The 21203-nt window shown below is 41.8% G+C and overlaps 1 long non-coding RNA gene across 1 annotated transcript; it reads left to right on the forward strand.

The window, feature by feature from the left end:
• The first annotated feature begins 18949 nt into the window (after window positions 1-18949).
• LOC112939077 (uncharacterized) lies at window positions 18950-21203 on the forward strand. Its single transcript, XR_003242530.2, has 3 exons — window positions 18950-19719; window positions 19859-20430; window positions 20539-21203. It is a non-coding gene; the product is annotated as an uncharacterized lncRNA (long non-coding RNA).

The raw sequence follows: 21203 nt of genomic DNA on the forward strand, positions 1-21203 counted from the left end.
TAGCTGGCTACCCTCTGCCATGTAGTACTACCACGCACATTGTGGTTTTAACGACATCCACGATGATAAAGTAAGATGCTCTCTATAAAATATAAAATATGTACATCTTAGCAATTGACTAGATTAATAGTAAACCACCTTAATAGTATGTCTATATGGGTATCTATAGCTCTCTAATCCATTGCTTCGTTTTTCTCTATAGACTATCTCCAGGTTAGTAGATAGCTTTGCTCTCTCTCTTTATTTAATCTCTTCCATGTAGGAAAATATGCTGACATGGATCTCTTATAGATAGCCTATAAATAACCATAGCAGGTACAGCTATAAAACAATTATAAACACACATCAAAAAAATAAAAAATTAGATAGAAGAGTAGCGGCCTATATATATAGAGAGAGAGAGCGGGGGTAAATTAAGATATAAACATTAACTTCTTTACTAACATGTTCAAACAAGTTTGAACTAAGTTTGAACTTTTATTTTGGTTAGATTTTGGTTCTAAGTATATAGCATCCAAACATATAATTCGTTAGGTATGTAATAATGAATTGTGAAATAAAATTGAGTTTAAGTTGTTTTGTTGTTAGGTATTTATATGAATCAAATTCATATACCTAGGTATATACTCACAATTTAAAAATTTTTAAAAATTTAAGAGAATTTGTGTGTTTTATACCTTGGAGCCCGGACACCATGAAGTCATATATATATATATATATATATATATATATATATATATATATATATATATATATATATATATATATATGACAGGTCACATCAGTTATCAACAATGTAGTATATTATATATATGTTTATAGGTAACTATTATATATATTAGCTTTTAAATTAATTATAGATAATTTAGAGCTAATAGTTTAATAGTTGGCTATACTATATATTAAACTTGTTATAATGCACTTGCCACTCACAGTAGAGAGACTACTCTCTCCAGTTTTCTTCGACTCTAAATTCCAACTTCTTTGTTTTTTTTACTACGTTTTTGAACGATATACATTTTATGAAAATTTTTTGTATAAAAATTATTTAAAAATTTTAAATAAATATATTTTTCAAGTTTATAATTATTAATACTTAATTAATCATGAGTTAATGAGTTTTTGTCTTGCATGCACTAAAATCGAACACAAAGTATTTATAAATTAAAATACTTTGCATGTTTCATGAAAAACAAATCTAAAATTAAATAAGATGTGACACAACTTAATACTATCTCTGTTCTAAAATGTAGCTATTTCTAGCACAATACATTGTCTCAAAATGAAGTTATTTCTCCACCTACCTCCTCCTCTCAACCAATTACAAACCATTTTCCTTCATCTACTCTCTCTTCTTAACTAATCATACACTTTTTCTAATCATTCTCACAATACTTTCTTAATATTTGTGCTAATCTTAAAGTGCTTATATTTTGGAACGAAAGAATAACTACGAATCTGGACAACTCTCTTTTTAGATTCATAGTACCAGAATATAAAAACCTAGCGTCGGATGTGACACATTCTACTACTACGAATCTAGACAGGTAATACTAGGAATTTGGATCGTATTGATCGAGAGCCAGATCATGTGTATCAAGTTGACAAATCTCATGGATCTTTGAAGAATTCCTATCATGATCTCTAATTTAACCTCTTGAGATTTTTCCTTTGCATCTACCTCTTTTCATACTCAAAATTTTGTGTTTTTTCTATGCTTCATCTAAATGATTTTCTGTGTATTTTTATTTCTTATAAGATTTAAGGTGTGATGGTATTCTAATCATGCATTTTTCATGTTTATTTGTTTTGAGAAACCCATGGTCCAAAAAAAAAGATCCAAAATTTCAATTCAAGATACTTTACTACTCCCCCCAATCTTTTTCATATGGCGCGTCATATTTCACATGGCAACGGTTAAAGTCCATCTAACCTTGGTCAAAAATCAAAATTTAGTGGTTAATAAATAGAGTACATAGATGCTGGTATATGATCGATCGACCGATCGATACGATTGAGGCTTCGTGACCAGTCGATTTAATCTATATATGTGCTACATTGGGCTATTTTGTATTGATGTTAAAACAAGCCCGACCAATTTAAGAAACAGTTAGTAAGAAAAAGAAGCATGAAATGCATTTTAAAAAAAAGGAAGAAGATGCAAGAAATTTTTTTTTTGAGAAAAGAAACATGAAATTTGAGAAGACGAAGACGATGAGCAAAAGCGATCATAAAAAATGGAAAAAATATCCTTTGACTCCCCTCAACTATAGGTTAAATCTAAAACATACCCCTCAACCACAAAACCAGGTAAAACGACTCCCCCAACTATTAAAACCAGTGCAAAATGACTCCCTAAACGGTTTTGAAGGTGGTTTTCACTGACGTGGCGCCTACGTGGCACAATTGACCTAGTCTTCGTCCCACGTGGCATTGACATGGCGCATATGTGGAATTAAAATAAAAAAAATGAGGAACCCATTTGTAAAAAAAAATGTGGGACCCACTGACATGTGGACCCACATGTCATCCTGTCCCCTTATCTTCTTCTTCCTCCTCCCTCTTCTCTCTCTCCCTCTGGTTCCCTTCTCCTTCCTCTTCCTCCCCTCTCCAGTAGAGAGGGCGGCGACAACGAGGTAGAGCAGGATCCGGGATGGGCACCAGCGGTTTTAATAGTGGGAGCGCTGCAGAATTGCAAGGAGCTGCTCGGGTGCGCCATAGACAACCTCAACACGTCCTTCCACAAGCTCGGTGGCTTCGATATGACCAATTTCAACAAGGCCGTCGACGACCTCCGCACGTGGCTCAGCGCCACGCTCACCTACCAGGGCACCTGCCTCGACGGCTTCCTCAACACCACCACCGCGATGCCGCCGCCAAGATGCGCAACGGCGCTCAACAGCTCGTAGGATAGGAGCTCATGAAGGACATCCTCACCGTGGTCGACCAGTTCTCGTCGATGCTCGGCAGCCTCAGCATCGGGCGGCGGCTGCTCGATCGCCGAGGACGGCATGCCGACGTGGATCGCCGAGGAATTCGAGCCGAACGTGACGGTGGCGCCGCACCCGGACCTGGAGAAGTTCACGGACAAGGTGAAGACTCATGCGCAGCGGCAGTTCTTCCGCGACTGCTCCGTGTCTGGCACCATCGACTTCATATACTGCAACTCGCAGGCAAGTATATAATTAAACTCTTCTTCTTCTGTTTCTTTTGATCCAACAATTAACACCACCACCACCACCACGACGACGACGACGAAGAATAAGCAAATATTTAGAAAAAAGCAAATGAAATGCATGCAGGTGGTGCTCCAGAACTGCTTGATCCAGCTACAGAAGCCGATGGGGAACCAGGTGAACATCATAATTAACGGCGCAGGTCGCGGGAGGGACGGGGCTGCACAACCGCACTGTGGCGCCGCACCCGGATCTGGAGAAGGTGAATCTGACGTACATGGCGCGGCCGTGGAAGGAGTACTCAATGACCATCTTTGTGCAGAATGAGCTCGGCGCGTTGGTGGTGGGGTGGCTGGAGTGGAAGGAAGAAGAAAGGCAGGAGGGACAGAATGACATGTGGGCCCCAAATGGTCAGTGGGTTCCACAATAAATTTTCATGTAAATGATATGTGGGTCTCACATATTTTTTTTGTTTTTTTTTCATTGTAATGCCACGTAAGCACCACGTCAGATTAAGACCAAGTCAACCGTGCCACATTGGCACCACGTCAGTGAGCACTGATTTAATTATTGGAGGAGTCGTTTTACCCGGTTCTGTGGTTAAGGGGTATGGTTTAGATTCGACCTATAGTTGAAGGTGTCAAAGTATACTTTTTTCTAAAAAAAAAACTAGAGCAGTCTGCGCGGCCCATGCATATGCAAGAGCCACAGCCTGTTTCCCCACGAAGAGTACAGTTTGGAAATCTCGCCTAAAGCCCATTTCAGTTTCAGCCCAACATATATATATGGACCAGCCTGTATGCTTGCTTATCTTCTTAACACACCGACCCGTCTCTGCTCTACCAAATATCTAGGGGCTTGATGGGCATGAAAAGACCAAACCGAAAAGACCCGGATCGAGAAATTTGATCATTAGTTCAGTGTCATGTATTAGACGACCGAGTTTTATTCGGTCAAGTCGGTAGTACTTTCAGTTAACCGAATACACTGAACAAACCGAATTTTGCTTCAATAGGTACATTCGAACAATCCAATTAAATTGAATTTTGATCCAATTTTGGCCTCCAACATGCTTTGATTTGTGACCCATGATAGTGAAAAGAGTTGATTTGTGATTTTTTTATGTGTATAATTTTTTTATCTAGAGCTTATTAGATAAACTGCATGTAAAATTATTGGCAACAATTTCCTCTAGTGTGACTTCACAAGTATTTAACGGAATAACAGTCCGATATACTCCCTCCGTTACAGGTTATAAGACATTTTGACTTTGGTCAAAGTCAAATTATTTTAAGTTTGAATAAGTTTATAGACAAATATAGTAATATTTATAATACTAAATTAGTTTCATTAAATCAATAATTGAATTTATTTTCATAATAAATTTTTCCTGGGTTGAAAATGTTACTACTTTTTTCTACAAACTTAGGCAAAAATAAAGCAGTTTGACTTTAACCAAAGTCAAAACGTCTTATAACCTAAAACGGAGGGAGTATTACATTAATTGAAACATAAAAACTACGTAACACTATAGTGTTAGACGGTACAATCTGTATTAATATATGCATAATGTCGGAGCCCAGAACTAACAACTTGGATCCGACTAAGATAATGTATCAGTCCCTGGATCAGTAAATATTGATACATACAATATAACTGGTTCTTCATTGCATATGTTAAAGTTTTACAATACTAAGGGTTTTACAATAATAGGTACTCACCTAACTAATTAATACACAGCGGAAGTTTCTATACATTCTGACTAGGAAGGTATAATATTTAAGGATTCTCTAAGTTATCGGGGTCATCGTAGTAATAGTCATAAGGGTCCTCCTCTTGACCCAAATCTGAAAAAGGGGTTATAAGAGCAAGGGTGAGTATTCACAATACTCAACAAGTTATCATGGAAATATGTTATGCATTGACATATAGTAGGGTTCTTTGACAAAAGCAGTACTAGACAATCTGAAAGAGTTATAGCAAGAGTTTATAAAACATATAGACTTTAGATTTCTAACTAGGGTACCATATGAGTCCCGGTACTCAACTCCATGAGTACGGCTATTCGAATAGTTTTAAAGATATTCTACTGCAGCAGATGTACGCTTTACCCGCAGTCCACGACTTGCTGATAATCATCGGCTTTAGTCATGGCCCAGTATTAAGTCATTAACAATTATGGCACATGTTCCATGAACTTATATCCTCATATGCTCTGAACGTATTGTTAACAGTAGCAAGAGGAGTTCTGGCGTTCCCGAGGTATTTAAGGGGAACTGATCGTATGACACCACGTCATCTCGATCAGGGTTTAGAAATATACCATATAATTTATACTCGAGTATCACAAACCATTTACCTGTACATGGTAATGGTTAAAGTTGCCCTTCGCGGCTATAGTTGCCTCCTGCGCGAGGACTTAAAAATAAGAACCACTATACAGAGATGCCATATTGCTAATTAACATAATAACTAGGTCTGTCCCTATTCTAGAAACTGCGGTCGTACCTGTTCGTTCGACATAAGTACCTGGTAAAACTTATATCGATCGAGACAGTACTAGCCACCCGGAAATCAACCAAATCTTACGTACTGTCCCAATCTAAGTATAAGGTATTTTAACCAGATTGTAAGCAAAGTAAGCAATACTAAATTATCTGGGTTTCTATGATTAATTTATGCATGGAAAATAGAATATTGAATATAAGGCTATAAATAAATAATTTATAAAATATAGGCTTAAATGATCAAAAGGTATATGGTAACTTGCCTTGCTCGATGTCCTGAGATTGATTGATATTATCTATTGAGTCAGAAGAATCCTCAAGACCTAAGGTTAGACATATATAAAATTCAAATTCAAAAAGAATTCAAATAAAATCCAAAAATATGAAAAATAGAGAAAATAAAATAAAATGCAAAAATAGCAAAAATGGGCTTAAAAGATAGAGAATGATTTTAGAAGAATATTGGTCCAAGTCTCACTGGAATTGGATCTATATTTTAAAAGATATGGGCTTCTAAAGTTTGAAAATCAAATAAATGTGAAATAGCACTGTGTGTGGGTCCCACCTGTCAGTCTCTCTCTCTCTTCTCTTCTTCTACCTCCGGCCAATCCCCAAAAGCGGTCGGCGGTGCTAGGGTTGGCGATTACGGCAGCGATGGAGGGGGAAAGTGGTTGCGGCCGAGGAGGGGAGGGAGCTAGGGTTCTCCGGCGACGGCGAGCGGCAGCGGAGGGATTAATTTGATATGTGGATGGCCTAGCGGCTAGGGCGGCGGTGGCACGGTTAGGCCGTGATGGTGGTCAAGATGATATGAGTTAGACATGGCTAGGGGAGGGGTTCTAGAGCATCTACGAGGTACCTAGATGAATTCCGGCTGCTTGCCAACCTTTGGCAAGGCGCGGAGGGTAGTTGCCGACGAGCGCCTCCATAGGCGGCGGCCGTGCTCACGTCGGCAGCCCAGAGGGCAACATGATAGTGCAAGGTGATTGCTAAAATGGAATCTAGGGAGTATGTAGATGGTTAAAACGGAAGAACTCACCGAGATATGCCGAGATGAAGGATTGCGGTCGGAAAAACTCCTCGGCGGCGAAGAACAGAGCAGCGCGGGGGCGGCGGTGCTCGGCTTGGTGCGGCGAGGTAAAACTCGACGCAGGGCTTCGGTTAGGGTCTACTATGCTAGAACATGGTTGATATAAGGTGTTCTAAGGGATATTTAGGGCGGAGGATGGATGGAGAGGTGTGGAGTCGATTGCGCACAAGGTGTTCGATCGACGAGCGATGGTGGTTGATGGAATGGATTGGGAAAGCAGAGCTTCGAGGTTGTGGGGCTATGGTTGTTGATGATTGATGATGGACAAGGAAGGTATTGGGGTCCTATTTATAGGGCTGGGAGGAATGGATGAGCTCGGGCACCGTCATCGCCATGGATGAGCTCGAGCTTTGGATATGGCTGGGGTGGCAGAGGCTGTGAGAGGGCGGCCAAGATCAATTTGAGTGGCGGGAGGCCACGTTTGAATACTTACCGGCGAAGGATTGGCTTGACTACGTGTGAAATCTGCTGGCGACGTGTTGGCGCCAATCCGGGAGCGACTCGTGGCGGCGGCGAGGGTGGAAACGGCCGACTCGGGGGTGAATGGTTTGAATTGTGAGAGGGAATACCACCGTCTATCTTCAATCCAACCGTGCGGCAAGAATTGGCGCGATTCACCCCGGGTAGAAGCGAAATCGCACTCGGCGGCGGCTTGGACGGGAGCGCACGGCGTCGAGCGACGATTTCTGGCGGCGGTCGTCATCCTGGCTTTGTCGTCATGAAGATTGGTGCGGTGACGACGGTCTGAGGGCGTCGGACGGGTGACGGCGTGCCAAGGCGGTCGGGCACGTGCGATCGATCCAGAGACCGACGCGCGGTGGCTCGGCGCGCGGCAAAGTCGAACGCCAGAGAGCGCGCGTGAAGGGGAGGAGAAGGCCAACTAAACCACAGTTTTTGAGTGGGATGTGGTCCCCTAGGATCAAACCTAAACTTTGTGCAAGATTGGATGGTGTTGGGCTGCTCTAGCTGGGCTGGGTATTTCATCGAGCACCTTGTGTGCGATGAACAGTAAAATTCAAGAATTTTGTATATTTTCCTAGAAAAGATTGAATTTAATCTATGAATTTGAAAGGGTTTTACTAGGGTTTGGAGTAAAGCAAATCCTCACTAATATTAGGGTAAGCTAGGTAAATAATCTATAGTTTGAAATTTGAGAGAATTTGCTCAAATTCACTAAGGTTTGAAATAAAGGGAATAATTAGAGTAAATTAGTAGGGCTCTAAGGAAGTAATACTTGAACCAATTTAAGAATCAAATAGATTTTTTTTAAAACACACTAATTTAATCAAAAGCCAGCATGATGCAGTCAAATTTTAGTTTAAAAATTTGAGGATGTTACACATAAACATGATACCTAATGTCATACACTGGTAACTACTTATCATATTTGGTACCATATGTACGCACACTAAAAAACAATTTTTCCGTACGAGAACCATATAGGCTGCAAGTAGATCGGAACTGATCGTGTCTAGAAAATCAATCTTCATTTTCGCATGCGACTGCTCAAGAGACAAGCATGCAAAAAATCTATTTTCTCATGTGGGCCACTTAAGGAGCCGCATGTAAAAATGAGCTTATTTTCTTATGCGGTCCTCTTAAGGGGCCATATGAAAAATAGAATTTCATATGCTAGCCTATTAAGTAGTCCGCATGCGAAATTACCCTCATCTACTCCATCTATATTTTCTCCCCTCCTCTCTCTTTTCCCACTCAACACTTCAAATTGTTCCACCTTTCTCTCTTCCTCTCCTTCCTCTCCCTTTATCTCCTCTCCTCTCCTCTCTCTCTTGCTCTCCTCACCGAGAGGGAGCGGGCGGCGGCGGGCGCCACTACCGACGAGGAGGTGTCTGGGAGCGGGCGGTGCCACCCGTGTGGATCCGGCTGCCCTCACTCTCCCTCCACTCCTCTATTATTTTCCCCACTCCTCTCCCCTCTCCTCTCTCACTCCGACGGCTGGCTCCGGTAACGGCGATTGAGGGCAAGGGTGGTGAGCGCGGACTCTAGCGGCGGTGGGCATGGGAAACAGCGGCGGACCTCCCCCACCTGGATTGAGCGGTGGAAGCCCTCCCCCGCCCCGATCCATCGGCGGCCGCCCTCCCCTGCCCCGATCCGGCGTCGGTGATGAGAGGATGACGCTGGCATTGGCGGTGGCTGGAGGATGAGAACGACGGTGGCAAGAGCATTATAGGGTTAGGGTTTATGTGTATTTTTGGATTTTTGGAATTTTTATTTTTTTTCACGGTTTTTTTCTTTTCGCATGAGATTGGCTTAAGCGCCCGCATGCGAAAAAAACCTATTTTTCACATGCGGTTGCCCTGGCTGCATGAAAAAAAACTATTTTCACAGACTTTTGAGCGTATGCGGGCCATCCGTCCGCATGAAAAAATCGATTTGCCCCATTTGTAAAAATGGAATCTGTAGTAGTGACATCAGCACGTAAAGTATTCCGCGAAAAGAATGATTATAGCGTGGTCATCCTCGAATTGGAAACGTAGGTAGTACATGTCAGTGCTTTAATTTCAACTTGGGTATTTATTCGACTTTTTTATACTATCCTGATATACTACATCTGTTTTCGAAATAAGACACAGTTTAGTTAACATACAGCTAAACTAGTTAAATTTGTTACGAAAATTATTCAAGTCGAATTCAAATCCTAGACTTGGTATTATTTGTTTGTTTTCAGTGATATACAACTTACTTGTACCTATCGATAACGACACACTTGTGCATGTAATAACTTTATCAATCTTAAAGAGTCAAACTAACTATACGAGATGTTTAGAATAGATATGCTAATAGAGATAAAGACCGAGTTTAGTTCTAAACTTCGAACTTTTCCATCACATCAGAACTTTCCTACACATATAAACTTTAACTTTTTTATAATATCATTTTAATTTTAATAAAACTTTTAATTTTAGTGTAAACTGAACACACCCAAACTGTACTAAGTAAAACGCCAAATACTAATAATTGAGCAGCTGCATGATGTAGCTGTCCGCGGGGGGCCGTAGTTTACTTCGGGCCGGGTTGGTAGCTAGCTTGCTGGGCGTCCGTCAAGCAGCAGCGACGATTGCGATCGATCGAGCGTGTTTGATTAGTTGGGTGGTGGGAATGCAGGCGGCCACGATTTCACGGGCCTGGCCACTCGTACCACCGCCTCCCGGCCCAGATCCTTCCTGTGACAGCAACAACGTCGTACATATATACACACACAGCTCCATGTATCATCGCAACCCACGACACGCAACACGCACATATATACACGTACGCTACGTCATGCCCATGCAATTAATAATATGCGTAGTTATAATTAATTAAGGGTTTGTTTAACATTCATATGGTAAATTTTGCTACAGTACACTACTTATGTCTGATTTTAGATTTTAATCCTAGGACACTACCCGAACTCATTTTTAGGGGAAAACACTCTATAAACGTGGTAATTTACAAGTGGACACCACGTCGATTAAAATAATTATTTCCGGTTGAAGAGGAGAGAGAAATCACGTGAAATATCAAAAATGTCCTTCGGTCCACATGTCAGCTCCATCTCCTATCTCTCTTCTCTTCCTGCCCACATGTCACTCCCCGCCGGCCGCCGGCTGTGCCCGCGTAGACGGCGGTGGAGGCAGCGGCGAGCAGCAACAGCACCCCGATCTCCGGCGGCCCACCAACCGCAGCGCGCGGTGGAGCAGCTGCAGCCGCTCCTTCTCCCCGCCGCCTCGCCACCCCCACCCCCTACCCCCGCCCTTCCTCCCACCGCCGGCCGACGCGAGCGAGCCGTAGCTCCCGCACCGCATCCCCAGCGTCGACGCCGAGCCACTCATCGCCACCGCCGCAACCGCCACCGCCCTTCTCTCATCCCAATCGCCGAATCACGACGCCGTTGCGGGATGGTGGCTTGCAGATCCAGCGGCGCAGAGCGGGGTGGTGGCGGGCGACGACGACGATGGTGACGAGCTCGAGGAGGAGGAGGACGCGCACAGCTCCTCCTCCGCCGCTCGTGCACAGCTCCTCCCCTTGCCGCTTCGCCAGCCACCGTGCGAATGCCCGCCGCCGCCGGCGCTCCACTCTGCCTGCCACGCGCTCGGCCGACGCTACCGTTCCGCCTGCTTCGGCCGCCAGCTCTGCTCCGCCGCAGCCGACGCCTTGCTCCACTCCGCCGGTCGCCGTCCTCACCATCTCCTCCGCCGCGACGAGCTCAAGCCCCGGTGACTGACGCCGCCCCATGTGCCTCCGAGAGAATATAGAGGAGAAGAGAGATAGGAGACAGAACTGACATGTGGGCCCAAGGGTATTTTTGACATTTCACGTGATTTTTCTCTCCCCTTCAACCGGAAATTATTATTTTAATCGGTGCGGTGTCCACTGGCAAATTACCATGTTTATGGAGTGTTTTCCCCCAAAAGTGAGTTTGGGCAGTGTCTTAGGGCTAAAACAACACAAAAGCAGTGTCATGTAGCAAAATTTGACCATTCATATTTATAGGCAAACTGTAATTAGTGCGCGCGTATATATGTACTCTCTCTGTCCCTAAATATTTGACGCCGTTGACTTTTTTAAATATGTTTGACCGTTCGTCTTATTAAAAAAATAAAGTAATTATTAATTTTTTTCTACTCATTTGATTCATTGTTAAATAAAGTACTACTACTCAAGTTTTTAATAATATTCACCAAAGTTTTGGAAATGGTCAAATATGTTTAAAAATATTAACAAGGTTAAATATTTAGGGACGGAGGGAGGACTATTTAGACTTAGTCAGCGTCGACCGATCCAAAAAATTTATCATCCTAGATTGGATTATCCAGAAATATCGCTAGCTCGATCTTTTATGTGTCAGATAATACAAAGGCCAGTACTCTCTCCATTTTACTCCCTCTTTTCTCTGAATGTACGCCGTTGACTTTTTTAATCATGTTTGACCGTTCGTCTTATTTAAAAACTTTTGTGAAATGTGTAAAACTATATGTTTACATAAAAGTATATTTAACAATAAATCAAATGATAGAAAAAGAATTAATAACTACTTAAATTAATTTTTTTAATAAGACGAACGATCAAACATTTTTAAAAAAGTCAACGGTGTCAAACATTTTGGGATAGAGGGAGTATATTATAAGCCGTTTGACTTTTTTTTTTCAAACTTTATTGAGTTTCATCAAGTATATAGAAAATTTTAGCAACATCTAAAATATCAAATTAGTTTCATTAAATCTAACATTGAATATATTTTCATAATATATTTGTTTTGTGTTGGGAATACTACTATATTTTTTCTGTAAACTTGATCAACTTTAAATAAATTTGACTAGAAAAAAAGCCAAACGACTTATAATATAAAACGGAGGGTACCAGATAAAGTAAATGTTTGGTACACAGGACCAACAACACTAGTCTATTTTTTAAACCATGTATCATTTTAAAATTCTGTTTATACCATTATATAAAAAAGTCAAATGATTCGTAATATAAAATGAAGAGAGAGTATAAGGTAGGTGAACGATGTATATTTGTAACTTCGAGAGAAGGAAATGTGTGATATGGGATGTGGGTTGGAAGGCGGCTAGTAGGTTTTATATTATTGGTGACAATGAACTGGACAGAATGAGTTTATAGAGTGTGTTGGTCCTGAGAGGGAGACGGGAGTAAATGTTAGTAGCAGCACGAAGTCCAAGTGACCTAGCTAGGTCATCAGAAAATGGTTGGGTTTCTATTTGCCATTTGTATGATTGAGATATAATTATATTGGACTTTTATATATCTTATTATAGTAAATTTTAGTAGCAGCACGAAGTCGAAGTGACCTATGTCATGCGAAAATGGTGGGTTTCTTTTTGCCATTTGCATGATTGAGATATAATTATATTGGACTTTGAGTAGATTGCATCAACGATACACGAACTTATCAGATAGGTGCAATCTAGCGCACAAACTTGTAAAATACTTGTAAAACACTTGTTTTGATGTATGAGCTTGTCTAGTACGTGCAAACCAAAGCCAAAATGGCACGAGAAGGCTGATTTTTCAAAGTTAAACATTATAAATTATATTACATGACATGCGTGCTATCTATAAATTTGGTTTCTACTTTATCTTCCTTTGTTTCTATTTCTTGCATTGTTACTCGATTTTTTATCTCTTTCTTCATACAATCAATATGCCTTATTATATGTTTTGCTAAACAGATCTTTATCTACGTGATATTTATTTACATAGCATTCAAATCAATAACAAAGTCAGCAAGATTAACCATGCCGTATGATTTTGGTCTTGTTCGCACGTATCAAACAAGTTTATGCACCAAAACGAGTACTACATCCGTTTCAGGTTATAAGATGTTTTGCAAACTGATTCAAATTTGACTAATTTTGTAGAAAAAAAATAACATTTTTAACCCAAGACAAATTTATTATCAAAATATATTCAATTATTGATCTAATGAAACTAATTTGGTATTATAAATATTACTATATTTCTCTATAAACTTAGTCAAACTTGAAGTAGTTTGACTTTGACCAAAGTCAAAACATCTTATAACTTGAAACAGAGGGAGTATTTTACAAGTTCATACACTAGATTGCACCCAACTGACAAGTTTGTGTACCACTGATGCAATTTACTCTTGGACTTTTATATGTCTTATTATATCCTATTAAGTGTTGGTTAGCTAGGGTTTCCATGTGAATATGGCCCAAGGTCTATATTGTAAGAGCGATGCTCCGGTGCTCTCTACCAGCAGAAATGATCTAAACCGTTCACAATTAAGGGTAAATTAGTAATTTATTAATACAGTGATTACGGGTAACTTTGTTATTTATGTATTTTTTTTTCCGATCTAGATCGATTTGTGGTCATCCATTGCGCTGCTATCGTTTATATCCCATTGAAAAAGCCAAAGGAAAAAAAGAGAAAAATGTTTAGTGACTGCTAAATAATGATTATACCCCTATGTACCTATTGCCTATTGGAAGGTCCTAAGTTCGAATCCAACTATGACGTGCAATTTTTAAAAGTCACTTGAAAAATCATGAATTTCTAGCTAGTGAGGTGTGACCATGGTTGGAATGTCCTAGTAATATGAAAAATATTCTTCTTTTTGCATTTAAAATTCAAGAAACATATATTCTCATCTTCATGAAGGTTCATAATTATGAACCGTCATGGATGAGAGTCATCCATGACGGGTGGTAACTTACCACCGGACCAAAGATGAATCTTGCTGTCGGATATGTTCACTCGTCACTGATGAGACCAATATTCACTGACGAGGCTTTTCTCCGACACAGATACGTGTTGCCACACGTTATAGATGAGCTCCAAAAGAGATGGAGCTGGAACTGGAGCTGCATCAAACATGCCCTAAGAAACTTAACGCCAGCTCGGAGCTTCGCTTCAAAGACAAGACCGAGCGGTTCAAGTTCCCTGCATGAGTGTATAGGCGCAAAGGCAAAAACACCACCCATCTTGTAGAGAATGCAACACCCAGTGTGTGTGTGTGGGGGGGGGGGTGGGGGGGGGGCAGTAAAGGTGGCGACCTTGTACACTCTCGCCATAGTCATGGTTTAGTTGACGAACATGAGACCTGATAGGTCCCCCTTCCACACGTTAACGTTGGTAGGGACTGGCTCTCACGTGGTGCTCTATAGTCTCCTCTCACTCCAAATATAGCTCCATCCTCGCATCATGAGCACTGCCCTCGTTGCTCCATTCACCATCAGTGCTGATCCAACGGCGGATGTAGTATTCACTCAACAATTATAAATCCTATTTTTGGTTCTTAGTAAGTTAGGGTCCGTTTGGTTCCTTGGTAAAGGCTAGCCTAGCCTTACCTAGCAAGGCTAGCTGTTTGGAACCGGTTAAAAAAGCTAGCTTTTAGGAGCAATCTAGCCTTGCGGGGCGAGAAAAATCTCGCTGGCTCGGGAGAGCCGATTTGGCTAGCCTTCGACGGCAAAACTCTGCTCGCACACTAGGAAGCAAACCAACCAAAAACACAGTATGTACAGCAAGGTTAGCAAGCTGGCAATGTGATGGTTTAGCTTAGCGGAGCTAGGCTAGCTGGGCGAAGCAACCAAACAGACCCTTAAAGTTTGGAGATATTTTACTTTTTGCGATTACACGACAGTCGGCAGACGCATACGCACACACACCATTACATGCAATGCCAAACACACATCCCCATGAATATGTCACCTAACATATGCTTTAAGAAATGGAAACCAGTGGCATATCCCTAATGTCACTAAATCCCTGTTGAAAGCGTAATTGTATGTGCGTAATATTCATGCGCACTAGGATTTAAACCCTATTGGGTAAAGCCATGCACCCCACAATTTCACCACCACACCACTGGTACTTGAAGGTTATTTTATCTTGATTCTCTATGCGTTTTTCTCAACTCAATTTTTTAATTTCTTTTGTTGAGTTAGATCAATATTTTGAATCTTAATTTGTTTTAAGTGCAACCATTATATGGTAAAAGTTAGAAAATAAGAGAGTGTACACAAACTATGAATGATATGATTGTGATTTTTTTTACATTGATGTTGAATTTTAATTGATTAAGATATAACTAATTTTGAATCTTACAGTAATTTAGAGATTATTAATCTTAGAGTAATTTAGAAATTAGTAATGCTGATTTTTATTTTGAGTAATTTAGGGATTATTAAGCTTGGAGTAATTTAGACATTATTAATGTTGAACTTTGATTAATTTAGATATTATTATTTTTGAATATTTGAGTAATGTAGAGAATGTTAATCTTGGAGAAACTTAGAAATTATCAATCTTGGAGTGATTTAGAGTTTATTAATCATGAATTTAGAAATTTATTTTTTTAGATGTGTACCAGGGCTCTATTAATTTTAGATTTATTTTTCGTATTAAGTGGTATATGTATGTCAATGTTTAATTTGAATTTTTTTTAGATCGATGGATAAAGATGGATCTACGAAATGCCGAGCGGTTCCTTACAGTCAGCTAGCGGAGTTACCATAACCAACTTGTGACCGCGGCGACGAGTTTCTGATCATTGGATGCACTGGAATATCTACCTTGGTCATGCATTGATTGTGGGAGCAAGAGACAGTTTTATGAGAAACAAGTCCACTCATATCTCATAACAACGGTTTTATGTCTAATTATACATATCAAGATAATCATAGGGTTTTATATATACATAGTGAAGACGAGAATATGGTTAACCCTCGCACCATTTCCACAAAATTTTAACTCAACGTATCTATTCATCATTTTTAATAATACTTGATTTAAAAAAGTACAGATATGATTATGAAGGCAATTCTAGAGCTTAAGCCCAAGCTGCCCTATCTGTCTTGCCTCTGCTCCAGTTGTGAAATATATAGATGAATATGTGTTTGTATTTTTTTAAGAAAATCAATATCCTATTAGTTAAGTCTTACTCGAGCTTTAGGCTTACAAGATTTCTAGCTTCACTATAATAGCAAAGCACGAAGTATCATAAAGTAATAAAGAATTAAAACACCAGCTTGATCACACACACCCAGACCATTCACAGTGTGACACGGAGTTTTGCTGAACCTCACATGTCTCCTAGGTCAAGAACGTTGTTAGCCACATGCTTCACAATGCAAAGTTGCTAGTAGTAGGTCCCACCACTACCATCTTTCTCACTTTTTCCCTTTATCCTCTCCCCTCCCTCTCTCTCTCTCAGCACCGAGCCGCCGGACGGAGACGGCGAGGTGGACGGGCAACTTCGCAGCTCTCCGCCCAACCGCCGTCCACGCTCCTCTTCCCCACCATCGTTGGCACCGCTCTCCCTCCCCCCTCTCAGCCGCCCCCTTTTCCCTCAACACTTGCGCAACCTTTCGCTCCATCGCCGGCCACACTCCCCTTTCCCACCATCGCCAATGCTGCTTTCCCTCCCTATCCGCGCCCCCCTCCCCTTTCCTCGTCGGGGTGGCGGCGGAGGAGGATCCGGCCACTCCTCATCCCCTCCTTGCCAGATCCGGCGGGATCTGGCCTTGGGAGGCGGTGGCAACTCAACGACGACGGCGGGTGCTCGACGATGCCAACGGCAGGAACCGCAACGGCGGTAGCTCGATGATGGCGGTGGGGTAGGTTCAACGATGGCAGTGGCGGCTCGACAACAGCGGCAACAGCTCAACGACGGCGGCGGAGGAGGAAGTTTAGGAGGGCACCAGCTCCGACTGGGGCATGAGCATGACCACCCAACGCGGTTTCTTTTGTCACCGAGTGCCTTCCACCTGACAATCCCTGACGAGGTTTGTGCGTTCAATCGACAGCTTGGGTTCTTCTTCACTAGGTCACGACTCACGCCGACGTGGCATGGAATCTTCGAGCTGGCGAGACGAGACGAGGCCGAATGTCATCTCACCGCACTGCGAATGGCCTCGTAATAATGCTCTTCGTTTCATCGGTCGCATTTCGCCTGCGCAACACACGTACACAAAAAAGGAAGCTGGATGTGATCACACGCATATATTCACGTGAAGAAAGGTACATTGGAACCCATTATTGAGGGGGGGCCATGCTACCTGCCTTATCTGACATGTGATCTGCATATATGCTGCCCCAGAAAGAGACCATCCATGGATGCTACATGCTCCATTTGCCGGAGAGGCCGGTATGGGTCGATCGGAAACGTCGACGGCGGTGACCGGGTCCTTTTCTCATCCTCGGAGATCACAGATGGCGATCGATCAGGTCCCTCCATACCTGTACCAATGACCTAACGCCTGTTTTAGTTCTCAATTTTTTTTTTCAAAAACATCACATCGAATCTCATGTACTAGATATATGTTTAAAAATAACTAATTGCATAGTTAGGGGGAAATCACAAGATGAATCTTTTGAGCCTAATTAGTCCATGATTAGCCATAAGTGCTCAGTAACCTACATGTGCTAATGACGGATTAATTAGGCTTAAAAGATTCGTCTTGCGGTTTTCAGGCGAGTTATGAAATTAGTTTTTTCATTCGTGTCCGAAAACCCCTTCTGACATCCGGTAAAACATTCGATCTGACATCGAAACATTTTCTTTTCGCGAACTAAACCAGCCCTACGATCGGTCAGGCTCTCCCTGAAACCGGAAAATTTTGACTGGAATTAATTTTGTAGGATTATTAATTAGGCCCATTTAGTTGAGCTTGCCTTTTCAGCTGCCACTTATACTGCAGCTTGGATCCTCTGCAGTAGTAGAGAGCGATTAAGTATCCTATAATATAACATAAGGTTAATTATGCAATTACATAGCTAGTATTGGTTTGGGATTCTTTGCATTGAAGAAGAAGAATGCAGAGGCGCTATAGTCCTTGCGTTAGCTCATGTTCTGATGCGTTGGATCTTCATCGAACGGTACAAAATCAGCATGCTACAGCAAAAATGTTCGACGGTAAAACCGATTACGGTTAGAACACTTTTGCTTCGGTGTCGTTCAGCTGTCCTAATACATATCACTGTAGCGCATCACTCAGATCACCGTGTAAATAAAGTTCTCTGTAGTACATATTTTAGATCATATATATATAAGGACATCCTGAATAAAAGCTACAGTACTTTACGCAATGGAAATTCCAGTGCTCTATATAAATATTAGGATACTTTGATAGAATACTATCAAAATTTGGGGCGTGGAAGACCCCAACATCAGGGCAAAAATTGCAGAAGAAGACTTGTATGCATGTGCTACCATAATTTGGCATCACCTCAAGACATAACAAACAACCTTGCATGCTGAGTACGTAGCTAGACGACAAAGATAAGTTTATGCTGCAGCACGAAGACAATCAATAAAAAGCAAAGAGTGGAATCGAAGAAATAGCAATATTACTTAAGCCTAGACAAACATGACTTGATTGTACAAACTACTATGCACCGCATATCAGACCTGCACCATGCAGTCTTGCTTGAATGTGGTTGCCTGTTAATCTATAGACTAAATAAAGCAGCAAGAAGGGTCCTCATACCGCATATTTCGGTAGTTCTCATTGTTAGCCTGCATGAAGAGCACATGGTTCTCTTGCCGCTTTATTTAGTTTGTAGATGGACATGCAACACATACAAGCAAGACTGCACGACGCAGATCTGCTATGCGGTGCAAATAGTTTGTACAATCAAGTCTTGTTTCTCCAAGCTTGAGTAATATTGTCATTTCTTTTATTCCACTTTTTGTCTTTTTATTGATTGTATTCATGCTGCAGCATAAACTTATCTTTATCTTTTAGTTACATGCCCATGCATGGTTGTTTGTCCTGTCTTGAAGTGATGCCAAATTATGGTAGCATATGTATATACGTCATCTTCTGAATTTTTTGCCCTGGTATTGGGGTACACCGACACGCACACACAAATTCTTCAAAGTATATATGTATATTATTGGTGAATTATATGCTATGAAATTAGCTGCTATTAGCAGAAAGAAATTAATTTATATTCACACAAATAACCAGGATTGGTATTTTTAAATTATTTATTATTTTATTTTATTTTGTACATGATCTTGGCGGGTGGCGAAACCTAAAAGATCAGTAGGTCTGCTCTAATCAATGGTACGTAAAAATCCTACTCGGTACTCGCCATATGAATAACTTATTCGTGTTCTACAAACAACTTCTCATGTCTCTAGCATATTCGTTCTAGCTGAAGGCTTATCGTCTCTTTAGGTAGTTCCACCCGAAGGGAACACTTCTCTACGGCCACAGGTTATCCTGATGCCTAAGCAAGATGCAGGTTAACAATGAGAACTACCAAAGAGTTATCACCTACAGAGTCCCTTACATAAGCACTAAGCTAAACAAATAGACTGGGATGTACAAAGGAAATTACTTCATATAAAACAAACAAAGTTTACCATTTGTTTACCTATGGTTTTCCCTTTCAGGAACCCGCGAGCTTACAAATAGAGCTGAAGTATTACCTTCAAGCCCACACAGAGGTCGATCTTTTTATAACTATATTAGTTCAATCTATGACCAAAATTAAGCTGTTCACACATGCATGCCTGAAGGAATTAAAAACATAATCAAATATACTTCACTTGCTAATCCTGCTGTACTGAAACTACGTATATACAGTTCTCTCGCCCGAAGCTCATGGCGGCAGTAGATGGTGCAGCGGCGGCCGTGGAAATCCGGAGGTGGCAGCAGAGAGGATTTGAGATGCTCCGACTAGTGGCGGCGGTGACGCAGAACCAGAGGTGGCTGCAAGGATTATTTGGAAGTGGGAGGGGTAGCTCGGGCGAGCGGCGACACGGCCATGTTGCTGGAAGTTGGCTCACGGTTTGCTCCCTTGTACAGTGCTTGGGAGGTACCTCAGTAACAAATCAACAATCCACCGTTCATTCATATAGCATACTAATTTAGGAATAGGAAATAATATTAACAAGGGTAGCTTAGTAATTGCTACATTCCTATTTGCTTTACATAATATTGGCATGACCCTGAAACCTCCCTTTGTGTTTAATCCTAACCCTATACCCCGAGTGAAAGAACGAGGTTGGAGCAGGCACAGAGCGTGCGGCGGCGGTGACAGGCGGGAGCGATGGGCGCATGCGGCGGCTACGACCGCGGCGCGCGTGAAGGGCGCGTGCAGCGGCGGCGCCAATTAGCCAAGTCAGCCAAGCTAACTTAATTTGATTCTGGGAATGGTAATCTTGTTGAACTCATGCATGATTAATTCTTAAAAAGTAAGTGAATTCCATATTGGACCAGGGTTTGCTAAACTTTGTATTTCACACCATCTAACTTGTCAAAAGGTTGCAGTTTGGACTAAGGAAATGTTTCGGCTGCCAGCTTGCCGCTATTGTTCTTCGTCCCACCTACATGAGTGTGAGTACTCGCACGACAGCGGCAAATGAAGTGCTCGACGGGTCTTGCTGTGCAGACAATCACGCGAGATGCTACAGTGATTCTACTCTGATCCTCCCAGGTCCCGTGGTATCGTGTAATTGTATTCCCACAAAAAATCCATTATGGTGAACTCACGTCGACGCAGAGCGGGAGGCACACTCGAAATCAGCGACGGCGACGGCGACGGCAACGGTCGGTGACGGCCGCGGTCGTCGATGGCACACTACGAAGGAAGGGGAGCCCGTGCGCCTCCACCACAGCCACCACCACCTCCAATTCCACCTTCGCCTGGAATGGGTCGGGGAGGCACGCTTGACAGTGGCAGCGACCGCCACGGCCGCCGTGAGCTTGCTGTCCTGAACGAATCGGAGAATATAGATACAAATATTGAAAAGATGACGCATTTGCCATTAACTGCACAAATCAACTATGAAAGTCAATTACCATTTTAACCTTCCACCTCTCATAGTTGGTCCACCCTTTTAATACCTTTTTCCTGGTACACGTTGGATTATTGATGATCAACGGTTGTAATTAATTCCAAGCACCGAATAAGATCTACTTGTTCAGG

Source organism: Oryza sativa, chromosome 5 (genome assembly GCF_034140825.1).
Source record: "Oryza sativa Japonica Group chromosome 5, ASM3414082v1".
NCBI classification, from domain to species: domain Eukaryota; kingdom Viridiplantae; phylum Streptophyta; class Magnoliopsida; order Poales; family Poaceae; genus Oryza; species Oryza sativa.